Raw genomic sequence first — 27981 nt, forward strand, 5'->3', positions numbered from 1 at the left:
GATGCCTTGATTGCCCTGGGTGACATCATGTTGAAGTTAGCCTGTCCTCGCTGAGCTCATTTCTTTGTCCTGGTCACTTCTGCTTCCATCAAAAATAACAGGTTGCTGATAAGCTGGCTCTCAGCTCCCCTGTTCAGACGATGGACTCTGAACCTGTGCTCAGAGGAGGCCTCTCAAGTTCAAAAAAGCCCTCCTGCTCTGTTTTTGACAGGTTGAGAAATCCAATCCATTTATTTTGAAAGCCCATTAAGCCCAGCCAATATGGGATATTTAGAAAGGCCAGAATTTTGCTTCTGGTCAGAAGGTCAGTGCTGTCATAAAATAACAGCTAAAGGAAGTGAAACAAAACCTAGTTTATTGTACAGCTATAATTCCCAAACATTCTTTAAAAATATACTTTCAGTTAAAATAAGACAAAACAAAAATACAGCATATTGAATTGCTGGAAACGGCCATCACTCTAAACTCTTTGTTCAGAGTACTTATTCAATTTTGCATGCCCAGTTCTCAGACCAGTGACAGACGCCTAGTAAATGCTCAGTAAGTGTTCAATAAATGAGCTTCAAAATGGTTTACTTTGCTCTTTAATATTTTTCCTAGACATTAGTTTTTCTTGTTCCCAATGGCTGTTAAATTATCCTCAAGAAAAGAAGATCTGATTCTAGTTCTCTGGGGTTTTCGAAAGTGAGTTTTAGAATTATTAAGTTGGACTCCTCTTAGCATCTTGGATTATATTATTGATCATTCAGGTAACAGGGTCTTATGGTCAGAGTCTCCAAAGATATTCATTTGATCCTTTCAACCTTGTGAAGGAGTCATGGGGGATGTTATTATTTTTGTGTTACCCCTAGGAAGGGGGGCGGTGAGTACAGATCATTACCTGAAAGAAAATAACCTTACTATTAGCTGACCCTGGATAAAAATAATGTTCAGAAGATGGTACAAAAGATTCTTCTATTTTCCTTCCCCTCCACATACTGTCCCCCTTTGACAAGTATCTTGGTGATTCTCCTGCATCTCCGCTTCCCCTTCTCCAACCTCCCACAATCCCTTTGATCTTCTCCACTCTACCTCTCCGAGTGCCACCCTGGAGGATCGCCAGAAGATCCTCAAGATTCTCAACATAGCTCTTGCCTTCACCCTAGTGGGACACAGCAGGCCCTAATCCTGCATCCAAAGATTTGGTTTATAGTCAGAGGGACCAAACATATGATCTGATGCCATAGCTGACTCTAGGAGTCTGGAGGTACACCCAATAAATAGGGCTCCTTTTCTCTGCCTGAACTGTGAACCACAGAGAAGAAAGAACAAGAACAAGCTGATAAAGGTAGTGCATCGCCTTAATGAGAGAGTGGATACTGGAGAATATGGCTTATAGTGGTAGGCCAATAGGGTTTCTAACATAGAATTCCAGAGTTAGAGACTTACCCACTCTGGACTGGGGTAGGCTGCCCTTCATCGGGCAGAACCCTATGGATAGGTAGCTCAAAGGGAAAAGGGAGAGAAAGGCTCTGAATTCTAAACACCCAGTTCCTACTTCCAAATCTATCTATCAGGTAAGTTATTTTTCCCCACTGACGGAGGAATGAGTGAAGAGTGGGGAGAGGCCAGGTATTGATCTTACAAATGTCTCTTCTCAAGAGGAATCACCAAGAAAAGATGTAGTTGCCCTGACAAGTGTGGCTCAGTTGTTTGGGCATCATCCTGTAAAGCAAAAAGTTGCAGTTCGATTCCGGGCAGCACACATGCCTGGGTTGCTGTTTCAGTCCCTTGTCATGGCGCATGCGAGAGGCAACCAGTCAATGTGCGTGTCTCTCTCTCTTTCTCCCTGCCTTCCCCGTCTCTAAAAATAAATAAATAAAGTCTTTTTAAAGAAATAAGGAAAGTAGTTCCTCTTAACACAGAGTGTTTTATTGACCCACACCATTTTCAAAAAGTTGATGGAATAGCTAACATTTAAAAATAACGAGATTTTGCATAAACATCACTATTTCTGGCATTTCTTGAGAAGTGGAATGATTTACTGGTAATGAACCTGTCTTCCCACGTGATAACAATAGCTTAGAGCAGACTCATGCCTGCTGCCCCTTTAGGCAGGTCTGTGGGCTTTAGCTTATCAAGGACCCCAGTCCCTATTGTGTAGATATCGCTGGGTCTCTCTGATTTCACTCACTTGTATTTTCTGCCTATTCCTTCCAGCCATTTTTGTTTGTTTTCACTGCTTTACCTGTGTAAGTTTAGAGTGGAGTCTCTACAGCACCAACAGACCTGTCTCTTGCTGATGTTGCCCAGCTCTGCTGATCATTGTCCCATTTTAATGTTATTAGCTTAACAAAGTCTTAATCTTTTTATTTTTATTTTTTATTTTAGAGAGAAGGAAAGGGAGGGAGAAAAAGGAGACATTGATCAGCTGCCATCTGAATACACCCCAACCAGGGATCAAACCCACAACACCGGTATGTGCCCTGACTGGGAATTGAACCAGTGACCTTTTGCTTTGCAGGATGACACCTAACCAACTGAGCCACACTGACCAGGGCAAGTCTCAGTCTTTTTATTCTGCCTTACTAAAGACCTCTTCCATAGCAGAGGTTTTGCATTGGAGAAAATAAAAGAGGTTATCAAACAAAGGAAGAAACCAAGGTCCAGAGGTTAAGGACACATCAAGGGCTAGTGCAGAAGGAACACAGTGACGTTGACCTGTGATGTCCACTCCACTGCACTGCAGCTGCAGCCATTCCTGTTACTCTGAGATCCTGGGTACCCTGACCCAGAAGAACAACAGCTTGTATACCTGAGTATATTTCTGAAATGTACTTTGCGTCCCTGGGGTGACCAGTGATGCAGAAGCCTCAGCCCAACGGGATTCACAGCTGCTTTTCTAGGGCCAGCGATGGATGAATAGAAACAGTGACAAGGAGAGAAGGCAGCCAAGAGCCTGCCTGAAACTCTTCTGCCCCTTCCAGAGGCGCAAAGGGGTTAACTCAGGGAAGAGCAAGGCAATATGAAGCAAGCCAACCTCATTCACACATTCCTCCTCTTACCCAATCTGTAGGATATACCTGTTCTTTCCCTACGGACTTGGCATAAACCAGAGAGAAAGATGGTTGATATGACAGGTGGGTGGGTGGACCAGTGGAATGGTGATTCATCTCAGGGAGTTTTGAGAGCCTCTTCCATGTGCTTGCAGAAGAAAACATTTTGATTTGTTTTTAGACTCCTACTTTTAACAACTACCGTTCAAATACTGAGGCTGAAAAAGCAGAGATTCCCTATCTCCAACACGAAGGAAGAGAAGTATGGTAGAGGTTAAGAGCATGAGCGTTTGAGTCATTTAATCCTTATTAACATCTCTGAACCTTAGTTTCTTCATGTGTAAAACAATAATAACTACAGCACCTTTCTCAAAGATGGTTGCTGTTAGAATTAAATTAAATAATTTTTGGAAAATACTAGTAACTCAGTGTCTAGAAGACAGGAAGCCCTTGAGATGTGCTCACCCTAATTCAACGGAGAGAAATCTGTTTCATGTTGAGCACTTATTCCATGCTTAGCTCTGTCGCAGGGATCAGGTGTGTGTGTGTGGACACTCACAGAACTTGGGGGAATGGGCCTCAGCAGAATACAGTTCTGAGATAAAGGGCAAGGATCTACCGACATAACCATGATGGAACATCCTTGTATACATACTGGTGGAGAACATCCTTATATACATAGAGGAAGAATGCTCCTCTGGCTGGAGCTGCTGAGAAAGGGCAGACTAGGTGAGAGGGGAAAAGCACTGGGGAGGAACACTAGGTAAGGGAAGCCGCAGGCAGAGCGAACAAAGCCGGCCGCGGTAAGAAAGGAGATGGATAGGACGGCGGGTGCCCATCAACGTGCTCTTATCCTAGATCCAGGGAACTTCTAAGAAACTGGTTCTGCACTAAGTACTTTCAGCTGAGTCCTGTCACTTGCTGGTTCTTTTACCAGGCCTTTGTCACTGAAACCATTCTGAGCCTCAGTTTTGTTTTGTTTTTTTTATCTATTAAACAGGAAGCATTCCGCGAATCTCATTCGGTATTGTGATGCTAATGCGATGGCCCCCCGTTGGGGGGCCGTGTGAATGGAAAAGCTCTGCACAAACATCAGCGCTGGCTGTTGACTGGCTGCTCCACCTGGTAGTCCCCATGGCCTGTTTCAGTCACTAAGTGAATCATTTCCCTGCTGAAAACTCCCCTAGTGTTTCTCTATTGCATGTGGGATCCAAGCCTCTTACCCTGGCCTGTCGGACCCGGGCACACCCACCTTTGTTTACCACCTTCCGGCCACATCGGCCCAGCTGTTCCACCAAAGACAAGGCCATTCTGACTTCAGTGCCTTTGTACTCTCTGTTATGTCCGCTGGGAACTCATGGCGGGCTCCCCGTTCTCACTCAAGTCTCATCTCTAAAGCTATCTTCTCAAAGAGGCTGTCCTAGGCCACACAGTCTAAGGTGTTATCTACTCCCACTTTTCCCCCCACTCTCCAGCTACTCTCATCTGGTTTCATTTTCCTGTGTTGCTTATCACTGTCCAAACATACCACGATCATTTATTTTTACTTGTTTGTTGGCTGTTCTACCCTCTCCCCCATGTAACTTCCTTCCAGAAATATTTAGTGTGCCTGTTCACAGATCTACCAGGGCCTCACATAGAGCCTGACACCGAGAGGTGCTCAATAAAAATTTATTGGCCAAGTTGAACTACAGTCCTCCAACCCCCAACACTTTTCAACAAACAAGTTCCATTCATGGGGGAAATATTTACAACTCACCGCAGACTTCTAAACTAGGAGAGTTCTGAATCACATGGCATTCACTAACTCCTGCTGCATGTAAGAATCACGAATACTGAGTCAGAATGTTACCAAAAAGAAGGCAAAACAAGAAGTTTGGTCTGTCTACTTCAACATGAGTCAAAGAAAAGTGTGTCCATGTCACAGTAGTTTGGTCAGACAAGGACAGGGGCAAGTGGGCGACAAGTGGGACTGTTAGGACAGCAAAGCCAAGGGGGGCCAAGAAGGCCTTTCCTGAAACTGCCAGGCAGTGGCTGGTTGGTGAGGTAATTTGTGGCTGGCTGGCCCTGCCCACAGAGATGTCTGTCCCAGGCAGGTGTTGACAGATCCATGATGCCCTGTGGTGTTCTGCAAACTGCTGCTGCTGCTGCTGCTGCTTAATGAGCCCGCCAGCCATTAAGTGCCTCCCACACCATGGCAGCATTTGCAAAGTGAGCAGCTGAAGGAGCATACGGAGAAGCAGAGTTTAGTCTTGACCAACGTCCTCCATATCCTGTCCACTGCACCTATCCTTGTGACCTTAACTCCTAACACTCACCCTTTGCTCACTTTGCTGCACCCACGCTGGCCTCCTAGCCTTCCCTCCAACTCACCAAGCCCATGTGTACCTCAGGCCCTTGGCACTGCTCTGCCCTCTGCCTGGAACTCTCTCCCCTCAGACCTTGGCCTGGCTGGCTTCCTGACTTAATTCATGCTTCTGCTTCAGTGTGGCCTCCTCAGAGAAACCTTCTCTAGAGCCACCCTATCTAAAAAGATCATCTGCCCTCCAGCCACACTCAAGTTCCTTGCCCTCACTTGTTTTTCTTAAATGAAGCTGACAGTTGATTATTATCTATTTACTAATTTGATTACTATCTCAAATCCACCAGCTACTCCCACCGGTGTAGTGTACGTTTCTGAAGAGCAGGGACCATGTTTGCCTTGCTTTGTGCCATACCCCTCCGCCGCCTTACAACCATCCTAACTTAGAATATCAGAGATAAGTATCATTTGAATTTTTGGTTGAATTAATGAATGAATAAGGTTCAGGTTCAGGGTTAGGAAGGGCACTGAATACCAGAGGTGAGTGCAAAACGTCAGCGGGTCCAGGGTGGGGAGGGGTGATGACTGCAGGTATTAAAGCAGGAGAGTCTTGAAGTGAAGAGGAACAGTTTAATAAGAGTTTTATAGACTGCAAGCATCTACATCCCACACTAAGCATATGTATTTCTTCCTATGGAAGAAGCAGACGAGATGTTGATAATTGTCACTTCTGAAATTATTTGGTTACAAATACATTTGTTAAATTAATTAAACAAGGAGGCCATTAAGCTGATGTGGTTCTAATGCCTTAGAAGCCTAGGTAAGCAAACCCAAACCTAAGCCTGTAAATGCCTCAAGGTCAAGAAATGGAAACCCAAGGACAACCAATCACAAACAGCTAACTAGTCTTTCCCAAATAAGACAATCTTTTAAGCTATAGCCAATTAAATAATTGCTTCCACATCTCCTCTATAAAGCCTTACCCCTAGCTCCTGTGGGTGGAGCACTCCTAACTTCAGGTTTGGTGCTGCCTAATTCAAATCAATTTTTGCTCAAATGGACTCTTAAAATTTCTAATATGCCCCCGTTTATCTTTTAACACATTTATTTTACAATTACCTATGATGCTTCAACCACTACCAAGCATAATCAGAAATTCTTGCAAGGTGATACAAAAACTAATCTAAAAATTATTTTCAATTGAGATGAAATTATTAGATACAAAGTTTAACAAATTAACTTTCTGAAAATTTATTAATTTCAGTGATTCTTTTCATATTTTTAAGGCTTTTTTTAGGCTTAAACTATTATCCCTGCAGGAGAGCTGAGTTGGGGACTGAGTGTGGTCAGGAGGGTCTGCAGCTACAGAAACCCCTCAGGCCATACCCCCTCCACCAGAGGGAAGAAGCTGAGGGTCTGGCAGTGGGTGTCAGCAGCAGGGATGAAGAAAGGGAGGTAGATCCAGAAGAGGTTCAAAGACAAGGACTCCTCAGATCCATGAGATAAAGGAGATCTAAGAAGGATAAAACAATGCTTGGTGTCAGGCTTCAGGGATATGGGCTTAGGAGGGAAAATGATGGGATGAGTTTGGGAAATATTAATGAGACAGGCGAGGGGTCATTTCCTTGTCTGTAAAAGGGCTGTATTAGGGTTCTCCAGGGGCACAGAACCAATAAAACGAATGGCGATATATCTATATATAACTTTATATATATATAAAATTATTTCTAATTAGTTAACTAATTAATATTACCTATATTGATCATAAGAATTGGCTCAAGTGATTGTGGAGGTCAAGTCCCAAGACCTGCATTTGGCAGGTTGGAGACTTGGGAAAGCTGATGGTGTAGTTTCAGTCCGAAAAATGGAAAAACTGTTGTCCTAGCCTAAAAGCAGTCAGGAAGAAAGGATCTCTTATTACTTACAGGAAGGTCTGACTTATTGTTCTACTCAGGCCTTCAACTGATTGCATGAGGCTCACCCACATCAGGGAGAGCAATCTGCTTTACTCAATCTACCAATTCAAACATTAATGTGATCCAAAACACTCTCACAGACATAATGTACCCAGAATAATGTTCGACCAAATATCTGAGTATCCCGTGGCCCATAGTGGACAATATTCAAGTGGATAAAATTTATCATCACAAGGAGGTAGTAATACTACCCATTACATAGGGTTGTGAGAACTAAATATAAGGAAAGTTAGTACAGTCACAGACACATAATGAGGGCTCAATAATTGGTAGATGTGGTTAAGTTTATCAAAACAGAAATTACTAGTTGATTCCTCTTACTAAGATATGAAAGTATACTTGCACCAATGCAGTGCCTCTAATTAGGGAACACAAGATAAATATTTGTTGAATTGTTGAGTTCATAGAGCTTTTGGCCAAGAGTTGAAGAACCTACATCTTTCTTTCTAGGAAGCTGATATTGACTCAAAATTTATTCATGTGGGCCACAAGCAAATGTTGATCTCATAAGACCCAAGAAAGCCACAATAGTCATCACTTTGGAGTCTTCCAGTGTGAACCTTAACTTAGGAGAACACCAGGACTAGGGAAAAATATGGCAAAGATGCTGTCTTCTGTATTTGATGACAGGTCTTTAATAGCCAAAAAGAAGCAGTGCTTATAATAGGACTTAAACAAGAGCACAATGTTACCCACCTTACTTCCTCCCTGTGACAGAAACTGAGTTTTTTCAGTTCCCTCACCCATTGAACATGGAGAATAATACCCAGCTCTCCCAGTACTCAAGGGTGTTTGAGGATCAAAAAGTTATGAGCATGGAGTCATTATATAAACTCTAGAAAACTACATAGATATAAAACCTCATTCAGTCTATTACTTTAATTAAGGGCAATGCGGCCAGCTCGTATGCACATTTCTGAATCCACGAATATTTCTTAATTATTTGCTGTGTGCTGAGACCTGTGCTAGTGCCCTGGGAAGCATGGGGGTCAGGTGTACAAAGCAAACCAAATGCACACTCTCTCCTCGGGGGCTTCCTCGGAACCCCACAGTCTCAGATGAGCTCCTTTGTGAATAACTCCCTCAGAACTTTGCTTCTTTTCTTTATAATATTTCAGTTGGTTTGTTGTTCTGTGTACATTTTAATAATTATTCAATTAATATCTGCTACTTAGATTGTAAGCTCTGTCAAGGAGGAATCTGTCTGGTTTTGTACACCATCATAACCCAATGCCTACCACGGTGCCTGGCACACAAATGGAACTCAGAAACATGTTGTTGGATGAATGCCTGGATGGATGGATGAATGAATAAATGCTTTATAAGTGCCCAGATGCATGTGAAATAGTAGGAAATATACCTATTGGTCTCTATTACTGGTTTCTCACACAGAGCTCCTAAAACCTTTGTAATTTCCTAAGTGATAAAAGCACTAGGAACATCTTTTGTTCTAATATTTTTTCTTTGACCCCAGTTCCGGATGCAGAGCTTCTAAATTCCTCAGAATTTCCTGGGTGATAGGAGTGTCTTTTGTTCTAATCAGGGGACTCTTGATGGGCTCCTGTGTGGGGGCTGGTCACCAGAAAGACCAAGCTATGATTAGAAGCTTGGACCTTTCAGCTCCCTCTCCCATCCTCCAGAAAGAAGAGAAGGACTGGAGATTAAGCTAATGATCGATTGTGCTTCTGGGATGAAACTTCCATAAAACCCCCAAAGGTACAGGGTTCAAAGAGCTTCCAGGGTGGTGGTGAACACATCTTTGTACAAGGAGGGTGTAGCACCCCAATTCCACAGGGAGAGAAGCTCAGGACCCTCCCAGACCTCAATGTATGTATCTCTTCCTCCGGCTTTTCATCTGTATCCTTTATCCTATTCCTTATTATATAACACGCTGGTGAACATAAGTGTTTCCCTGAGTTCTGTGAGCTGTTTTTGCAAATTACCAAACCTGAGGAAGGAGTTGTGGGCACCCCATTTTACAGCCAGTCAGTCAGAAGTACCAAGGGTAATGTAGAACTTGTGATGGCATCTGAAGTGGGGACAGTCGTGGAACCAAGCCCTTCACTTGTGGGATTTGACTCCAGGTAGATATTGTTAGAACTGAAATGAATTGTCGGACATCAGCTGGTGCCAGAGAACTGGTTGGTATAGAAGTAAACCCATGTATCTGGAGTTGGAAGTGCTCTGACTGTGGAGTTGGGGTGAGAGTAAAGGAACACGGTATTTTTCCTGAGCAACGTAAAACACTACGCACAGTAACTTAAGGCTCAAATGTGCTTGATAGTAACGATTGTTCAATGTGACATTAAACCAAAGAATTTGGATTGAAATCCTCATTAGGTAGCAGCTAAAAGTCAAAGTCAGCCATCCCCTTTGAAGTCGGTGTGACAGGGTTGAGACTAAATATTATCTTCTGAAGCAGCTAACTGTTGTAGGTGGAGGAAGGAGAGGGCGGGCTCCTGAGCCCAAATCAAGTGCCTTGAAGCCTGGAGTGTACCTTCCACAGATCCCAGAAGCTCACACAAAACGGCCTGAGAGATTAGGGCTGACCTTTCTGTGGTTCCCTGATGCTACTATCTACTTGTTATCTGGCCCAACCTGCTGCCTGGCCTTGGCAAGGCTGAGCCACAGCCCTGCTTCCAAGGAGCCCAGTCACTTTTCCATTAAAGCTCCTTCCAGTACTTCAGGAAATGCCCCACCAGCCACAGGACGTTGGAGTGCACTTGGCATCCAGAACCGGCACCCACCAATCAGCCACTTCCACAGTTATGGTGCCATAGGCATGGGGACATCCAGAACCAGCACCCATCAATCAACCACCTCCATAACAAAAGATGTGAGACTTGCAATGTGTTTCCTGCTGACTGACTGCAGTCTTGTGGTCTGTTTGATCTCACCTTCCCACTAGAGAGAAAGTGATGAGTGGGGGACAGGTTCCAAAGACAGTGGTCAGCCACATAAAAGACTCTCAAGCTTTCTGAATGGAGAGATTGCAAAAGGGGCGTGCCGGATCTCTTCAAGTATTTCAACTCTCCACCTGGAATGAAGATCAGACTTAAATTTCCTGTGATTCTGGAGAGCCCAGCAAGAGCCAAGTAATGGTCCCACTGAGACAGCCTTTGATTCAGTGAAAGGAAGAAATGTCTATCAGCGAGAACTTTCTGAAAATGAAATGGGCCACCTCGTTGAGTCCCTAAAGGTGTTGAAGGGGGCTCTGGGTATGGGTCATGTAGTCCATTCTACCCTACATATAATGAAGAATGCTTCATAGGCCTGCTGTTCCTGAGAAAGGTTTGGAGGCTTGAAGAAAAGGAGAGGGATAATCTGATATGACAAGAAAATTAGATGCCATTAGTAGCTCAATATATGGGTTTTGAGCACTTATATCCACAAAGCACTGTACTAACTACTTTGTAGGCAAGATGTTATTTAATCCTCATGACAATCTTGGGCAGCTGATAGAGGCAGACTGAGGGCCATTAAGTAACTTGCTCAAGGTTGCACAGCTAGAAAGAGCAGAGCTGGGACTCAAACTCTAACAGCCAAACTATGACCCATTCTGCTATATACCTTCCTCACCTCTGCCTTCTCTCTCTCTACCTCCTCACTTCTTTCTATCAGAATATAAAAACTATTAGAGCATAAAGAAGAGATTTCTCTCAAGAAAGTTCATCAGAATAGGCCCCAACACAGAATAGCAACTCTAACGACACGAAATGCCTAAAGTGGGGAAAGGACTACAATTTGCACATCACCCCAAGAGAGAGTCTTCCCACAAAGTGATATCCAGTTTTAAAACACCTGCCTCCTTTGGCCTTACTCCCTCTTCCCCAAAGATTCTTCTGACCTTACTCAGGCAAAAAATCCCATTGCCTTCATTTACATTGTTGTTAGGAAGAGGAAAGTAAGAAAGGTGTGAAGAGAAGAGTCAGAATAACACCTTCAACTTGACCAGCTGTGACTTCTTCATGGAAATTTGGCTTACAGGTCCAAAACGAGTCAGACTAATTAGTCAACTCTTCCCTCTGAGAATGTAGACACTTGATCCTTTGCAGGAAAATGAGTGTGCCCCCGCCCCCCGCCCCTGTGACAAGAAATGAGAATGCTGGTCACCAAAAAGAAAACAGAAAACTGAGAAGGGTGGTGGTTTGGGGGGAAGGTATAATTGACATAGAATATCATATTAGTTTCAGGTATAAAACAATGATTTCATATTTATATCTTTTGCAGAATAATCACTACCATTAGTCTAGTTAACATCCATAACCACGTACAGTTACACATTTATTTTTTTGTGTGATGAGAACTTTAAGATCTACTTTCAAATATACAATACAATACTCTTAACTTCAGTCACCATGCCATACATTACATTCCTAGGACTTGTTTATTTTATAACTGGAAGTTTGTACCTTTTGACCACCTTCACCAAATTGTCACTTCACCACCTCTGCCTTTGGCAAACACCAATCTGTTCTCTGAATCTATAAGTTTGGATTCTTCCCCCCACATAAAAGTGAGACCATAAAGTATTTGTCTTTGCCTATCTGACTTATCTCACTTATCATAATGCCCTCAAGGCCCATCCACATTGCTGTAAATCTTTCTTTCTGTTTTACCACAATAATAATATTCATTGTATATATACTGTATTTTTTAAATCCATTCATTCATCAATAGACACCTGGGTTGCTTCCATGTCTAGGCTGTTGTAAATAAAGCTGCAATGAACATGGGGGTGCATATGTCTTTTCAACTTAGAGTTTTCATTTCCTTCAGATGAGTACCCAGAAGTGGAATTGCCAGATTACATGGTACTGATATTTTTAATTTTTGAAGAACCTCCACAGTGGCTGCACCTATTTACATTCCCGGTGTTTTAACATGCTTCTACCCCACTGGACCTGGAGCTCTGGGTGGTAGTCTGGGCCACCATCATTTGTTAAGCCAATTTCACCCCGAGATTCAAGGAAGCCTTGCAACCGTGAAATGTTGCCTCCCAACCACACCCAGAGAATTTACATGGGGCTAGGTCGTTTTCTAAAGCATTTATCTTTGCCTTGCAAAGCAGATTATCACAAGGATCTGAAGCTCTGAAAATCCCAGTGTCCTGGTACGATAGAGAGGTCATGCCGTATTATCTCTTTCTAACTCCTCCTTCCCATGAGCCACCTCAAGAGGTGTCTACTTGCCTGTGGGTCCTGGTTCTAGGCTGCAGGGGTCCTGTTCTACCCCGGACTATCAATTCTCCACCAGGGTCCTTGGGTGGCCTGAGGAGTCAAGACTTCTCTTTAGCAGGTGGATGATAATTTTCATCTCCATGAAATGTGAAAACCAAGTAGAATGTCTGTGGCTCTCCTTGGCTTCCCAGAGACCTCAGGCTGCTGTGGCATGGAGCTGCCATGGAGGAGGGGGGAATGACTTTGCTGCATGAAGGCTATTCGTCATTAGAACAACAAGGCCAGCAGCAGCGCTGCACTGCCCTTATCGGAGCAGGAGGCCTAGCTGGATTCTATTAATTGCTGAATGCTGTTGGGTTTGGCAGATACAGGAAGCAGTTTACATGGCTACACAGTGCCCTGGCTCACAGTCTCTCTGAAATGGTATTATTGTAGCGGGATAATTGTGATTAGGGACAGTTCCCCGAGGAAGACCAGGCCTTTGATGATTGAGTCATTTCCTCCCCACTCTGCTTCAGTTCGATAGTGCGGCTCACCCCACAGACACACACCCTTTGCTGGCCAGAGAGACCCACGCCCCACAGTCCCGCGCCCCACAGTGAGGTTCCCAAGCAGGGGCAGCTCCTGGCCAGCGCTGGGACCCTGGAGAAACGGGAGCAGGCAAAGGCCACCCCCTCCCTTCCCTGACTCTTTTTTAGGTAATGATGACAGGCAACTTTGTTAATTATCTCAGTTGTAAGTGTGTCTCCAGTTCCTGCAATGGCATGTGCTTTGGAATTGGGGAGACCAAGGTCTATGTTTACTGGCTTGTGTGACCCTGGAAAGTCCCCTCTTGGAGCCTCAGCTTCCCCTACTGTAAAGTAGGGATAAGAGAATCTAACCCAATGACTCCTGTGAGGATTAAATGGGATTACCTTAAGGTTTCATAAAGGTTTTGTGTTTAATAAGTAGTAACTGTTATTATTATTGCTGTCATTTTTGCTGTTAAGCGTGCCTCCCCTCCTCTCACCCACACCAAGCAATAGTGTCCTGACAGCCAGATCACGTTGCCTTCTCTTGGTGGAAATGCAGCCGCTTCGGAGCCAAAGGCTGGACAGGAATGAGGCCGGCTAGCTGTGAAGGCCGGAGCCGGGTAGACCTGGGTCTCAGCTTCCATCAGGGGCCATTTCTGCATCCAGAGCTCCCCAAGGACCGGAGCCCATCTCTCGCAACCTGCACTTGGCCCCAGTCCACCCGCCCTGCCAAGGGTTTTTAACAGAACAGCCTCTCACGAGCTGCCCTGAATCATGCTTATCTCAGCCTCGGTCAGGCTGCTCTGAGAAAAACAACCCTCTGTGCACAAGGGTGGGAACAGCGTTTGCCCAAACAGAGGACTCCGCCCTATTATTGCAAGCGGTGTGTGGGCTCTGCATCTGCCCTCAGATGCACATGGGGGTGGGGAGGGGCATGCGGGGGCGGCCTGCCCCGCACAGCACGGTGTCAAGGATGAATGCTGACAGCATGGGTGGGTTTTAGAGTTCAATATTTTGGGTTCCCACCCGCCACTTACTGGTTGTGCGCTCTTAGGAAAGCCACTTTTCCTCCTAGAGCCTTAGTTTGTTCATCTGATAAATGGGGATACAGTTCCCTCTTACTGTGCTGTGGTCAGGATGGAATTAGGTATGTATGCACAACACTTTGTATAATCTCTAACACAAAGAACACACTTAATAAATGGTAACTGAAGGAAGTAAGCTGGCCAAGGAGAGCACCAGGCGCCATGGACAGGCTCGACAAAGGACAGAGACCCCATTACTCCGGAAACGTTCCTGGGGCCTGATGTGCTTTAGGAACTGCCGGCCAGATGCAGAGTCCCCAAAGCCGGCAAAATCCAGCAAGGTCTTAAGGGCAGAACCATGTTTGTTTGCTGCTGTCCATGCAGCACCAGGGTATTTGTTACCTGTGTTGCTGCAACAAATTACCACAAACTTAATGGCTTAAAACAACATCAGTTTACTATCTTCTTATTCTGGAGTCTCGCAGCTGGACATGGTTTTCGTGGGGCTACCGGGAAGGTGTTAGAGGGCTCCATCCCTCCTGGAGGCCCTGGGAGGGAATCCAGGGGCTGCCTGAGTTCCTGGGCTGCGAGTCCCCTCCGTCTGTCCTCAAAGGCAGCACCGTAGCATCTTCAAACTTGACTCTGAGTCTCACTTACAGAGGCCTTGTGAGTACACGGGGCCCATTGGATAATCCTGGATACGCTCCCCCTCTCAAGGCGAGCTGTTTAGCAACCTTGATTCTTCTGTAGACTTAGTCCCCCCTTCCTATATAACATAACATATCCACAGGTTCTGGGGATTAGAATATGGACATTTTGAGGGAGGCATTGTTTTGCCTTCCACGCCTAGTGTGAAGCGAAGTGGATAAATGTCCAATAATAGCACTGACCAGGCACCTATTTTGGCCTGAGTTTCCCGTTAAGGAAGTCCAGGGGACCCTGCAGTCCACCCCAGGACACAAAATGTTCACTTGTGAGAAGAGTTGTGAGCACACTGCGAGTGATTACAACCTAGAGAGTGGTAGTGGGGTATAAAGCCCATAGAAGAGCCTCCGGTCAATGCTCAATAAGTCATAATATTTATTCAGCAAATTTTGTGAGCATGAATTAGGTGCTAAGTGCCAAGGAGGCAATGATAAACAAGATTGCTGTTCCTGCCCCGCAGGGACCTGAAGGCTCGGGAAAACCTGTTGGGAGAGGTAAAAATGGAACCAGGTTTGGCTGTAGGAGAAGGGCAAGGATCAGGGGAGAGGGTGATGGTTTGGAGAGGGGATTTGTATAGCGGTTCCAAGTGCAGAATCTGCTGCCGGGTCTGCCTGGGTTCAGAGTCCGGCCTGTCCATACACTAGCTGTGTGACCTTCAGAAAGTTTCTAAGCTCCTCTGTGCCTCAGTTATCTCATTTTAAAATGGAACTAATCATGGTACTTATGTCATAGGGGTCATTGGGAAAATCATGACAAAATATATGTATAGTGCTTAGAGGAGTGTCTGGCACAATAGAAGTGTTAACTAGGATTATTCACTTCTTATCCTTCTCTCAGTCTTAAAATAGCAAGCAAGAAGCGAGGTGTAGTCCAGTAGATATTGGAATGGAGACCTTTAAGGCAATTTATGGTCTCTGATGGAATGTTCATTTAGGGGTGGAATTCTCAGTTTTCAAATTCTCCTGGGTTGGGAGAAAAGATAGCTTTTACTGATGGCTGTTGGGCCATAACTTGTCTTCAAGTGGATTTCCTCATGATCCCCTAATATAAACAGACCAGGGCCACCAAGTTTGATCTGAGCAGCTCAGACTTGCCCCGAGGTGACCAAACCTTGGCGCTGCTCTTCATCGATGCCCCTGACCCCCAGCCCCCAGGTACTGAGGAGTAGGAAGCAGGTAAGCCAGGAGCTCCAGGCCCGGGCTGGAGTAGGCATGGGGGTCCAGATTCACCCTAGAATGGTGTCTTTTGGCCACTGGTATCTTCTACCACACAAATCTAAAAATATTTTGGTGACTGGGCATCCTTAGGAAGTGCCCACTCTTCCTAAAATTCAGGGCTAATGGTTGATTAGTGAGCAAACATCTCCATTATCATGGAGGGCTGAAGCTAGATTTGTTTAAAGCGGCTCCTCCTTGGAGGTGCAGTAATTGCTCTTCGATCAGACAGGAAGTCCTATTGCTCGAAAGGAGCCAGTGTTATCAAGAGAAAACACATCAGCGCCTGTCCTCTTGGGAAGGGAATCGTGAGTAATCAACAAGGCTCCTCTCCAGCTGGCCGCGGGGCCTTTGTTCAGACGGCGCACAGGTCAGGGAAAGTTTGAGCAGGCAGTGCTTTAAGGGGCGGGTGCAATTGCAATTCTTTCTCTTCCTATTTTTCTCTCCAGGGGCCAGGCATTCCCCGGGGAAGGAGGCTGACCTGGGTAAATTGTTCTGAAGCCATCAGACAGAGCTGATTACATCACTCTCCTACGTGAAACCCATCAAGGGCACCCGCATTGCCCTCAGGATTAAATCCAGCTCCTCAATGTGGGGGACAAGGCCTTTCATCAGCTGGCCCCGCCAGTCCACCTCGTCCTCCTGCTTAGTCTGTCATCGCTCCCAGCCAGCGCTCTTCTCTCCAGGGCTTTCAGGAGTGTCCGGTCAGGAGGCTAGTCAGGGGGGCTTGGCATGTATACTCTTCATGCCAGGAGCACCGCCCCCGTGTTTTATGCTGTGTTGGGTGTAAGACACTGCCCAGGAGGCCAGATATACAGACAGGGGAGGGAAATCCTGTAAAAGTCATGAAATGAATGAGAGAGCCCCGACTGTGACAAACTTCCCCAAACCAGTCCCACAGCCTAGCAGCTGATCTCAATGTGGCTTTCTATGTGTCCTTGTCCTAGTCCATGTGCTTCTTGAGGACAGGAGAAATTTCCAGGACTCTAGTGTCTCTCAGCAGAAGATAACATTGAGGCAATAACAACAATACTCACAGTAGGTGTTTAGTAAGCATCACCACGCACAAGCATCATTTATTGGGCACACATTACATGCCGAGCTGTGCTAAGGAGTTTATGTGCATTATCTTATTAATCCTCACAACGACTCTAAGAGGTTAGGTACTATTGTCTGCCTTTTTTAGATGAGAAGGTCAAGGCTCATGGAGGTGGTCATTTGCCCAGAGTTACATAGCACGAAGTGGTGGGACAGAAACTTCAAATGCAGGTTTTCCTGAGCTCACACCCGTCCAGAAGTCAAAGGCACACAGCCTCCTACACGTGGACGTGCGGACATGTGCACAGGAGGTCCGGGCCGCAAGGCCGCCCCAGGACCTGGGGGCTCCAGCAGAGGCAGGGCCTACGTGATCGGGATAGGGCCTCTTTTGTTTGGCTTCACTTCAAACAAAGACAACAGCAGGGAGACCGAAGCCCCCTACTTCCCTTTTCTGAAGACCAAAGAGAGGCCAAAAATAGGAGTCAGGAAGCATTTGATCCCAATGTGTCAAGTGAACATAAACATCCTGCCTGCTTTGCCATCAGGGAGTGCCTGAGAACAGCTGCTACACAGGGGCTAGTCAGGAGGTCAGCCTGCTGGCAGTGCCCCGCCAGGCCCCTCAGGCTGACATGGGTCTGGGTCTGCTGGCACATCGCCAGTGTTCTTGGACCACTGGTCATCAGAACCTACAGTGTGCGCACGGGTTACTGTGGCCAAAGAGTGCACTTTGCAGACCTCCACTTGCAGAACAAGTAGAAGGCCCCAGCTACTGGTTCCCAAGTCCATTGCTTCATGTACTCGGAGGCCACGCTCCCCACGGGCTGCTTCCAAAAAGCAAAAGTGGTAAAGCAGACCTGTTCCTGCGGGGCACCGGACTCGGACAGCTGCTTTCGCTCAAGGACTCCCAGGTGGCCTTGCTGAACTTTCCTTAGATGTGGGGCCACCTAAGATGTTTCCCCTTAACCTTCCGTCTGTCTCCTTGACTCAAAGTAACACTGGCACTGTGGTCTGTGGGCTCTCCCAGCCTGTCTCAGCTTCTTCCTCGTTTTCTCTCTCAGGCATCTCTCCCCCTAACATTCTCGCATGTTCAACCCCCTCTTGGCATCTGCTTCTATGAGGACCTGGACAAACTCAGAGATTATCTACTAATTGCCTCATCTTTTAGTTTTATGGTTGGGAAAACCAGAACTCCGAGAGGCAAAGGGATTTCTCTGAGGTCACACAGAAAACTCGCAGAGAGCAGGAAATGGTTCTCCCAGCTTACAGACCATATCCATTTCCTTTATATCCTATGCGTTTGGAATGGGAGGGGAGGGGAGTGATGAGCCTTGTATGAGAGTTTCTTAAAAATAAGTTTCTTCACACGCTCACTCAGAGTTCCCTCTAGCTCCAGGGCCATGGAAGGAAAGACAGTGTCTCTTACTCATTTGTCCCAGACACTCCAGCCTCGAAAGCTTGGACCCTGAACCACACTGCCTGCCTGACAATAAATGTGAGAGCACCATTCAGACGAGAGGGGTCATTCTGCCTTTTGCATCTGGGGCAGGTAAAATGGATAAACGTCCGCTAGCAAATGTGTGTGTAGAGAGCAGAGCAGAAGATAACTAGGAGCTTCCCAATCAGAGGAAAGGGAGCACCAACCTTTGCCCGGGGCCCTCTCCCTGTTGGGGCCTAAGCTGACCTGTCAGTTAAGAGGCTTCCTATTAATTTCTTCTGCACCTGGCCAGGAGCTGGGGCTGTTTCATGGCTTCCATCAGGCTAATTGCCACGTCTTTCCAGTGACACTGAGCTCAGTTCCTGATAAGGTGCTTCCTTAATAGTCTCCCATTTCCCAGCTGACACCGGAAAATAGGCCTGACTTGGCAGTATGTTACTGCACTGAGTGAGGCAGACCTGTCACGCCCAGCCTCACAGCTTGGGCCATTAGCGGACCCGGGATCAATAGTGCTCAGGCAAGCCTTGTTTCCCTGAAAACATTCATTCGGCACGTTTGCTGTTTGTCAGTCAGTGTCTTTCTCTACCGCCCGATGGTGCATGGCCCTGGTGCCCGCCTCTCTCCTTCTACAGAGTGCTGAGGGACTCTGCAAGTTCCAGACAGCATCAGCCTGCTCTCTTCAGAACAAACAAATTATAAGACTGTACCAGGTTGTGATTAACGATCGTTTTTGTTACGGCTCTTCGGTTGCAAGCAACAGAAATCAACTGTGGTAAACGTAAGCAAAGCAGGACCTAATAGGAAGTCATTTCAGAACTCAGCAGTAAGGCTAGACAAGCACCAGCCAAGATTCTTTAGACTCAAGTTCAAGAGAGAAAAATGTCAGTTTGGTCTAATTTGAGTCACTTGCTTACCCTTTAGCCAAAGGAGTGGGGGGCAACTAGATGGTTTGTGTCTAACAAAGGTCACGTGATATTATCAGAAGAGGAGAGGGTGGAAGTGAGACAGGCAAAAATAAAGGAAGTTCACTACATAGACAGTCATCTGGGAATATGGGCCCAAAGGAGGTGCTAATCAGGATCCAGGGTATAATTCAGACTTCCTCTGTCCTTTAGATCTCTCTTCCAGGCTTGTGAAGAGTGCCTGGCACTGGAAACGTGTTCAGTAGGTGATAGTGCTGAAGTTATTGTTTTTGTAGCATAATCTAAACACTAGGCAAAATTGAAGCACCTGGTGGAAGGCTGGAGGCATGACTTAATTATTATCTTGACATAGATGAAGAATCCTGCTAAGTGCACCTACCAGCTCTTTCAAAAGATTGTTGCTAAGTCTAATAGGTAATGGGGACAACCTGAGATTTGGGAAGACTTGGGTGATCCAGGAAGGAAGAACTTGCAGCCTCAGGAAAGGGCTGTAAAAGAGAGGACTGTGGACCCTGCTTCTCAACAGATCTTGTTCAACAGAACAGGATTTCATCCATGTGGGCTACCTTAAACCTCTCCTGGCACTATCATACAGGATTTGTACTGTAGTTGCTTGTTTACTTGCCTAGATCACCTGCTAGATCGCCAGTTTCTTGAAGAAGAAGGATGGGGCCTGGGATCTGTTCATTGTTGTACTCTTGGGACTCAGCACAGGCATGGCACACAGTAAGCTCTCAGGAAATGTTTGCTGAATGAATGAATGAATGAATGACAGGGGGCTGATGACTTTTCAAGGTCACTGGTTGGCTAATTGCAAAAGGTTTACAGCCACTATACCCCACATACATATGGAACCAGAATAAAGTCTCCTGGAGCCACTTTTGGGGCTGTGGAACTCGTCTCACAGGTGTTCATAGCTGAAGCCTTGTAATGCTTGCTGAGTGGAGGGGAGAGAGAAAATGGAAGGGCTAGCAGGGGGATTCATGATTCAGAGCTGTGACCTGGAGGAGAGGAAATGGAAGGCAAGGGGCGGGGTTGTTGACAGGAAATTTCTGTGGGGATTCAGGGGTGGGTCTCTTGCCAGGAACTTCATTTAGTTCTGATGTGGAAACTACTGACTAGGGGTCCCCTCCTGACTCAACTTCCCATAGGTTGGAGTCACGGAGGCCAACCCTATAATCTACTTTTGCTCCACAAAGGAAATGTTCAATAGCAGCACAGAACATGTCAAAGGCAATTCTGGACTGAAGGTCACATGCAGGTTGAGGGAATAAATGCCTTTAGAGTTCAGATGCCTAGGAGACTGTGGTAAGCAGAAGTGGTCATAGCTGGCTTCATGGGGTAGAAGAGGGTTTGGGTTGGTCTCGTATGGTGGGAGAGACTTGGATACATGAAGGCAAAGGAGCACAAGCAGGGGACAGAATCTCAACAAAACACAAAGGTAGAGAAGTGCAGTGTATGCTTCTGAGGCAACAAGATCCAGGCAAACTCAGGAACATGACTAGTCAGAGCAAAGGTGAGACAGGGAGGCCGGAGTTCAGCCAAGGAGAGCTCTTCAAGCTATTATTTTTGGGTCATATGTACATTATATGCACCACCTATATATGAATGCATGGACGGACAAACGAATAAATGAGTAGAAACAGGAAGGAAGAAAATCGCTCTTCTGCTACCTGAATGTCCCTGTCCAACCCAATGATGATGAAGCAAGGGTGTCCAAACTTTTGGCGTCTCTGGGCCACACTAGAAGAAGAACAGTTGCCTTGGGCCACACATTAAATACATAAACACTAACGAAAACCAAAAAAATCTCATAATATTTTAAGTAAATTTACAATTTGTGTTGGGCTGCATTCATAGCCATCTAGGGCGACATGCAGCCCGCAGGCCACGGGTTGGACACCCCTTCCTCCCAGGTGGGTATGCTGTGCGTATTCTCACCTTGATGCCCCAGGGCTGGGAGTCTGCCCCTGAGCTGCCATCCAGAACTCTGGCAGAGGAGGTGGCCAGGCTAAGACAGACTGTGCTGGAGCTTCTGGGGCAATGCCTACAAACCGAGTGATGGTCCCCAAAGATCTTCTCTTTCCTGTCAGCCAATAGAGGGGTTCAGCCAAGTAGGTTAACATGGTAAGTGAAGTAAAATAGGCTATTTCTCTTGGGTGAAATTTTAGGGATGCTGAGAAGGCTCCCTTCCTCCAAACTGCCCGCCCCATTCCTTAACTCAGCTGGAGGATGCGTGAAATTCCATACTCCAAGCGTCACCTTCTAGCTAGAAGCTGTGATCACTCACATTGAAAGCTGTTATCAGTCCATTACACCTTACTGTAAATGAAAGATCTGAAAGCAGGTTTTGACAGGGAGGCTGGAGAGGGAGAGAGAGATGCAACCCAAGGACTAGAGGTGGAAGATATCAGGGACACAGATGGAAAGTGCTGGAGAGAGCATGACAAGGTGGAGGTGGAATCGTGACCAACTTCGCCGGGGGGCGATTCTGCCGCATTCTAGCAACTAATCCTGACACCAGCCAGACTGACCTGTTATGAACAAAAATGTTTCATACACTCAGTCTGATGACGGCATCAGCCAGATGATTTAAGTGACTATAGTGGGCAGCCTCTACCACATAGGGGAGCTTGGCTAATCTTAACATTAGCAGGTTGCAGCGCCTCATAACTGCTGCCTGCTACGCAGCGTGAGTGATGCTGTTCTCAAGATCCCAAGGAGGCCCAGGGAGTTCAGGAGGATGGAAGTGTTCGTTCTTATTATAAAATCCCCTGAGAACAGCAGGCTGTTTAAAGGATCAGTGTGTGGGCCATTTTTCTTCTGAGGAACTTGCCTTACGGTCTCATGCTGCAGATTTCCTGGTCATAATAGTTTGGAGAAAAATATTGCTAAATGGCTGCATAAACAATTTTAATTGGCCTGGGCTCCCAAAATGTGCTATTTTTGTTCTGCTGCCAAGCTTGCTTTTTTACTAGCTAATTATGCCCAGCATTTAACTTTAGGCAGGAAAAAAAAACAGGAAATAGGGCATTCATTACTCGAGTGACAACTTTTCAACAAGCCCACATTTCAACATCCATTGTGTAATTTCCTCTCCCCAGCTTACAGTTAGTTGTTCCATCAGGCCTTTGGAAACAAACAGCTCCTTTAGAGAGGGCTGGGAGGGGCTTTGTTCAGCGTAAAGGCTTTGCCTTTCTCCAATGCAGGCAGAGGGGCTCCCATGAGACGACTATGCCCAGGAGGTGGGTTTCCCAACTTGTCTGGTCTTCTTGCAGAAATTCCTGGACTGAGGTTTCTGCTGGTTTGAGTTTCCTGCCCCATCGGGCTCTCCCATCAGGAGAGGAGCTATGTTTGTTATTTATGCATCATCCCAAGGCTCCTGGGGATTCAGGCCACTCTCAGAGTGATACCCCCTTGTCCCGTGAGAAATCACTGAAGACAGTCAACCTCAGTTTGTTAAGCAGGAAATAACTACTAGAAAGTTCTGTAAAGCTATGTCTAAACCTGGTTGCACCCTGGCTGGTGTGGCTCAGTGGATTGAGTGCCAGCCTGTGAACCATAGGGCCATAGGTTCAATTCCCAGACAGGGCACATGCCTGGTTTGCAGGCCAGATCCCCAGTAAGGGGCATGTGAGAGGCAACCACACATTGATGTTTCTCTCCTCTTTCTCCCGCCCTTCCCCTCTCTGTAAAAATAAATAAAAATCTTTAAAAAAATCTTGTTGCAAAGTATATCATATATACATACAAAGTACACAAATTATTAAGTATCTAGCTGAGTGAGTCATCATAAAGCCAATGTCATGTGACTGCCATCCAGATCCAGAAGAGATTATTACCAGCCCGCCTCATGGTCTGTTCCAGTCCCTGCTCCACTGTCCTCCCTGAAGATAACTACTATCCTGACCTCTAAGACCATACTTTAGTTTTAGATGTTCAAACTTTATATAAATGGAACTATATCATATGTGTGTTTATATGAGTAGGGCATGTGTGCACATTTTTATAGCTGGCTTTTTTTGTTCTGCTTTGTTGTGTTGCTGTAGCTGTATCTCATTCATTTTCATTACTATAGATTATTCTACTGTGTAACTATATCAAAACTCATCAATTTTACTATAAATGGACTTGTGGGCTGTTTCCAGCCTGTGGCTATTCTGAAGAATGCTGCAGGGAACACTCCGCTCCTGTGCATGTCTTTTAGGGCCCACGCACACATGTTTCTGTTGAGCATCACTTAGGGATGGGCTGCCGGGTTATTTACATAATTGGTGTGTGTGTTTGATTTGCACACCCAAACTGTTTTCAAAGTGGTGAATGTTAGTTGCCAGTGCACCGTGGCCTCACCAGCACTTGGAATTGTCAGTCTTTTTTATTTTAGCCAGTTTCACAGATGTGTAGTGGTATCTCAGTGTAGTTTTGATTTTCTTGACCTTGACTTTTAATGAGGGGCACTTTTTGTATATTTATTCATTACTGGATTTAGAATAAGATAGAGGTTGGAGAGCCAAAAGGTTGAAATAAAGAAAATTATATGGGAGAGGAAACTGCCAAAACTCTTACCTCTTGTAGTTGTGATATTGACCAACAAGAAATTATTGAACCCCTTGGTGCCCACAATTATGCTAGGCAATGTAAGAGAACCCAACAAAGCTGATCACCCTATATACACTGTTAGTGTCTTGTTTTCTCTCTAAGCAATAGGTCATCAGCACATTTCATTATTTACCCTACAAGATCACTTTTAATGGCTACATTGTATCTCATTACACAAAGATATCATAATTTAGTCAACCTCCTGTGGTTTTTTATTTTCACTGCTATCAACAATAATGCACTGAAAATTCTTGTGACTAAATCTTTGGGCACATCTGAGATTGTGTGCTAATGCCAGCATACTTCAAAACTGCGGTAGTTTGAAGGCAAATTGGAGGGCACAGAGGGATATATAATGAATGAATGAATTAATACAAACACTGCTTCTTCATATTTCTTTTTACATTTTATGGATCTTCCCTCCACCTTTACCATGACCCAGTGGTCTTCCTGAGGGTGAACTCAATGGAGTAAAAATGACAATGGTGCCAGCGTGGACCTGAGCACTCTACCTGCTTCTGTGGCTCCTTATTATGGAACTAATAATAATAATAATAATAATTACTGCTATTCATTGAGCACTTCCTGTATGGCAAGCACTGTTAGACACTTTATGTTACCATTTTAATGTTATCATTTAGCCTTCATAATCTTATAATATTGGATGCCTAATATTGTGCCCATTTTTTTAAGGTGAGGAAAATAAAGGTTAGAAAGCTTAGAAAGGTTAAGAACCATGCCCAAGGGCATATAGTAAGTCAGAACTGGAATCCAACTATCTAACTCTATAGTCCCAAATTTTAACCATTATATAACAAATTCTAAACCTGTATACTTTGGCATTCTGGTATACTGTGAACCATTCCTCGGCTTGTTGCTACATTTAAATATAAACTTTATTATTTTGCTGTTATGCGGCAAATGCTATGATAGATTGATTTTTAAAAGCTCTAATTCTTCCTAATCCAAGACTTTTGCAATTTGCCTTTGTAGCTCCTCCCATTGAGAAGTGAAGATGTTTCTCCGCCCCTTGGACGTGAGCTGATCTTGTGACTTGCCTTGGCCAACAGAAGATGGTGGAAGTGATGATGGGCTAGTCCAAGCCCAGGTCTCAAGAGACCTTGCTTGCTTTTGCTCTTCCTCTTTCTCCTCTGCCCTTCATCATGGGAACAAGCCTGGGCTAACCTGGTGGACGATGAGACATGGGGAACAAAGCCAGGTCAAGGCCCTGAATACATGAGAGAGCTCAACCCGGCCAAGGTAAGCCAAGCCCCCTGAGTGTGGATGCATGAATGATCTTTACTAAACCCGGGGAAACCACCCAGCTGACCCATAAACTCATGAGCAGAATGTTGATTGCTGTGTGTCCCTGAAATTCTGGGGTTTGCTTTGCAGCGTGACTGTGGTAATAGACAGTACATGCTATGAGGGCTATGTCTAATGGATGTAATACTAGCTAGTAAGTCAGAAAATGCTGGATACCCTCAGGCACAGGTTGGCCTTAGCACAGCAAAATGTCAAGCTGCCACCTAAGAAAGGTGTCTATTCACCGAAGCATGTGAAAACTGTACTCCAGGAGTGTGTGAGAAGATGGTTAGGACAGCACACAATTTCATTCTAACGGCAGCCTTGCACCACGGGACCACTCAGGGATAATGTGATGCCATCACTCTCTGCTGAATAAAGTTTAAAGGAACTGAGAGAAGTCAAGTTGCATTTTGATCACAAGTTACATGTCATATTGTTCATGGGCTGGTTATACTAGATGCATTGGATTTCTGTCCTTTGCTACCCAGAGTCCAGGTTCCAGGGATGGAAGCATTTGAAAGACGCAGTCCCTCCCCTTCCATCTGATGCTTGCAGGGTCTTTCAGCAACTGACACGTGCCTCAGAAAGCAAACTGTAGCCTCTGAAACACTTTCAAAGGGCAGATTGGTTGTTCCCTATGTCAGCCTCCTTGTCTTATAGAGAGGGTCTCCTTCCAGAGCTGGAGCAGGTATGGACCAAAGCAGGCAATGGTTTCTCTGAAACAGACTTCCTTTGCCAACATCCGTCCCTGCCCTAAGGGCCCCCAACCTCTCCCAGTATCTTCAGATTGGTACTGGCATTCCCCTATCCTACGCTGTACACACCAGCTAAAAGATGCTCCATACTCTTGGCTTTTTTCCCTTATTCCTTTATACACTTCTGTTTCAGTTATATATTGCCATGTAACAAACTAACCGAAATTGAATGACATAAAACAATCACCAGTTTTTTTCTCTTCATGGATCCTGCAGGCCTGGAATGTACAGGAGGCATGGGGAGATGACCTGGCATTGCTCCTGCATGTCTGGGCCTACCACTGGGAAGGCTTGAACGGCAGGGGGTGGAGTCATCTGGAAGCTTCTTGGTTCACATACACCTGGTGCCTGCACACGGTTGGGCTCAGCGATGGTGGTTGCTCACTTCCTGCTATGCAGCCTGGTTCCTAACAGGCCACGGATCTGCGGCCCAGAGGTTGGGGACCCCTGTTCTAGAGGGTCTTCTTAGATCTTTCTTAGCCACTCTCACCCTCAGCTGACTCTGGCTAACCCCAGTCTAGCAGAGTCAATCATTCATTAATTCGACTAATATTCATGGAGTCTCGTGGTTGTGCCTGGCACTGGCAATGAACAAGAAATTCAGGAGACCAATAAGATTTAAAAAATGTTCTGGCTTGGGACCCAAGATCCTTGATGATGCCAGTCACTCTCTAAGTGACTTTGGACATGTAATCAGTCCTCCCTGAGCAGCCTCAGTTTCCCCATCAGTCATATAAGATTCTTGACCTTGAATACCACTAAGATCCCTTCAGAACCCTCAGTAGCAAGATGATTCTGGCATAGCAGGCACTGCTAAAATTTCAATCCTCAGCCTCAAGTTTATTTTCTGTCTTTTGCCTTTACTGCTGGCTGGCTTACTCTTGGTGTAATTTATTTAACTGAGCTGTACTGAGCAGTTTGGAACTGAGTTTGCATGAATCACTGTCCATAAAATCAAGTTAAGTGGATTTCATTCCACTCAGCGCACCTGTGTGTATATACTAGGGGAAAAGAAGCCGGATTTTCTTGGCTCTCTCAGACCACTGTTAGAATTGCTTCTTTGCAGATACAGCATTCCCCCTGTATTTATAGTCCATTGTTATAACAGCCTCCTTCAGAGACCTGAAAGTAAAGTGTTGGATGCAATTTTTCCTTCAGATCATTTGATATAGCTGTCCTGTTTCTCTATCTAGCTGGAAAGGGTGACATTGATTTCCTCTGTTTTATCAGAGTTGGCAAATATCAGATTCAACTTCATTCAATACATCAACAAATATTTATTGAGTGTTATGTGAAGTCACACTGAGCTAGGTAGAGGGGTAGGAGGTCAGGGAAATGTCATGCTGGTCAAACACCCTACAAACTATGCGAAGTGCTAACTAACACCAAGACAAGAGAATGTTGCCAGGAAGAACATGGGAAATGGGATGTTTTGGGTAGAAGAAGAAACCAACGAAGGTGAGTGATCTGGGGAGGATTATGGAGGGTCTGGGGAGGACACTGGAGCTTGGGAGGGGGATTTCTATGTGGACCACCACCCATATTTGCCTCTTCCCCATCCGCATCTGCCATAACTAGCACCAGAATATATCATTTAATTTCATCATTTTGTTAAAGGACATGATCAGAAAAAAAAAAAAGAGGTTTTAAGTAGAGATGAGCATTTATAGGAAGAAATGCCCAAAGGGTCTGCTCTGGTGGTTGTGAAAATACTTCTTTGGAGCCAATGTGAGGGATTGTAAAGGGATTTATTTTATTTTGTAGCACAGCCAAAAGCACAGGCAAGCACGGGCAAGATGGTGGTGTGAGGGCTGGCTCTTTGGATCTTTGTTCTTATTTTCTAGTGTAACAGAAAATGTGCAATTTTCATTCTGCCACAGAATAAACATTTTATAATTTTCCTGGCCTATTTGAAGTGATTTTTTAAAAAATTTGTTGATTTTAGAGAGAGAGAGGAAGTGGCAGGTAGGAAGA

Source organism: Pteronotus mesoamericanus, unplaced genomic scaffold (assembly GCF_021234165.1).
Source record: "Pteronotus mesoamericanus isolate MK-2021 breed Mesoamerican mustached bat unplaced genomic scaffold, CSHL_Meso_final contig_90, whole genome shotgun sequence".
Lineage (NCBI taxonomy): Eukaryota > Metazoa > Chordata > Mammalia > Chiroptera > Mormoopidae > Pteronotus > Pteronotus mesoamericanus.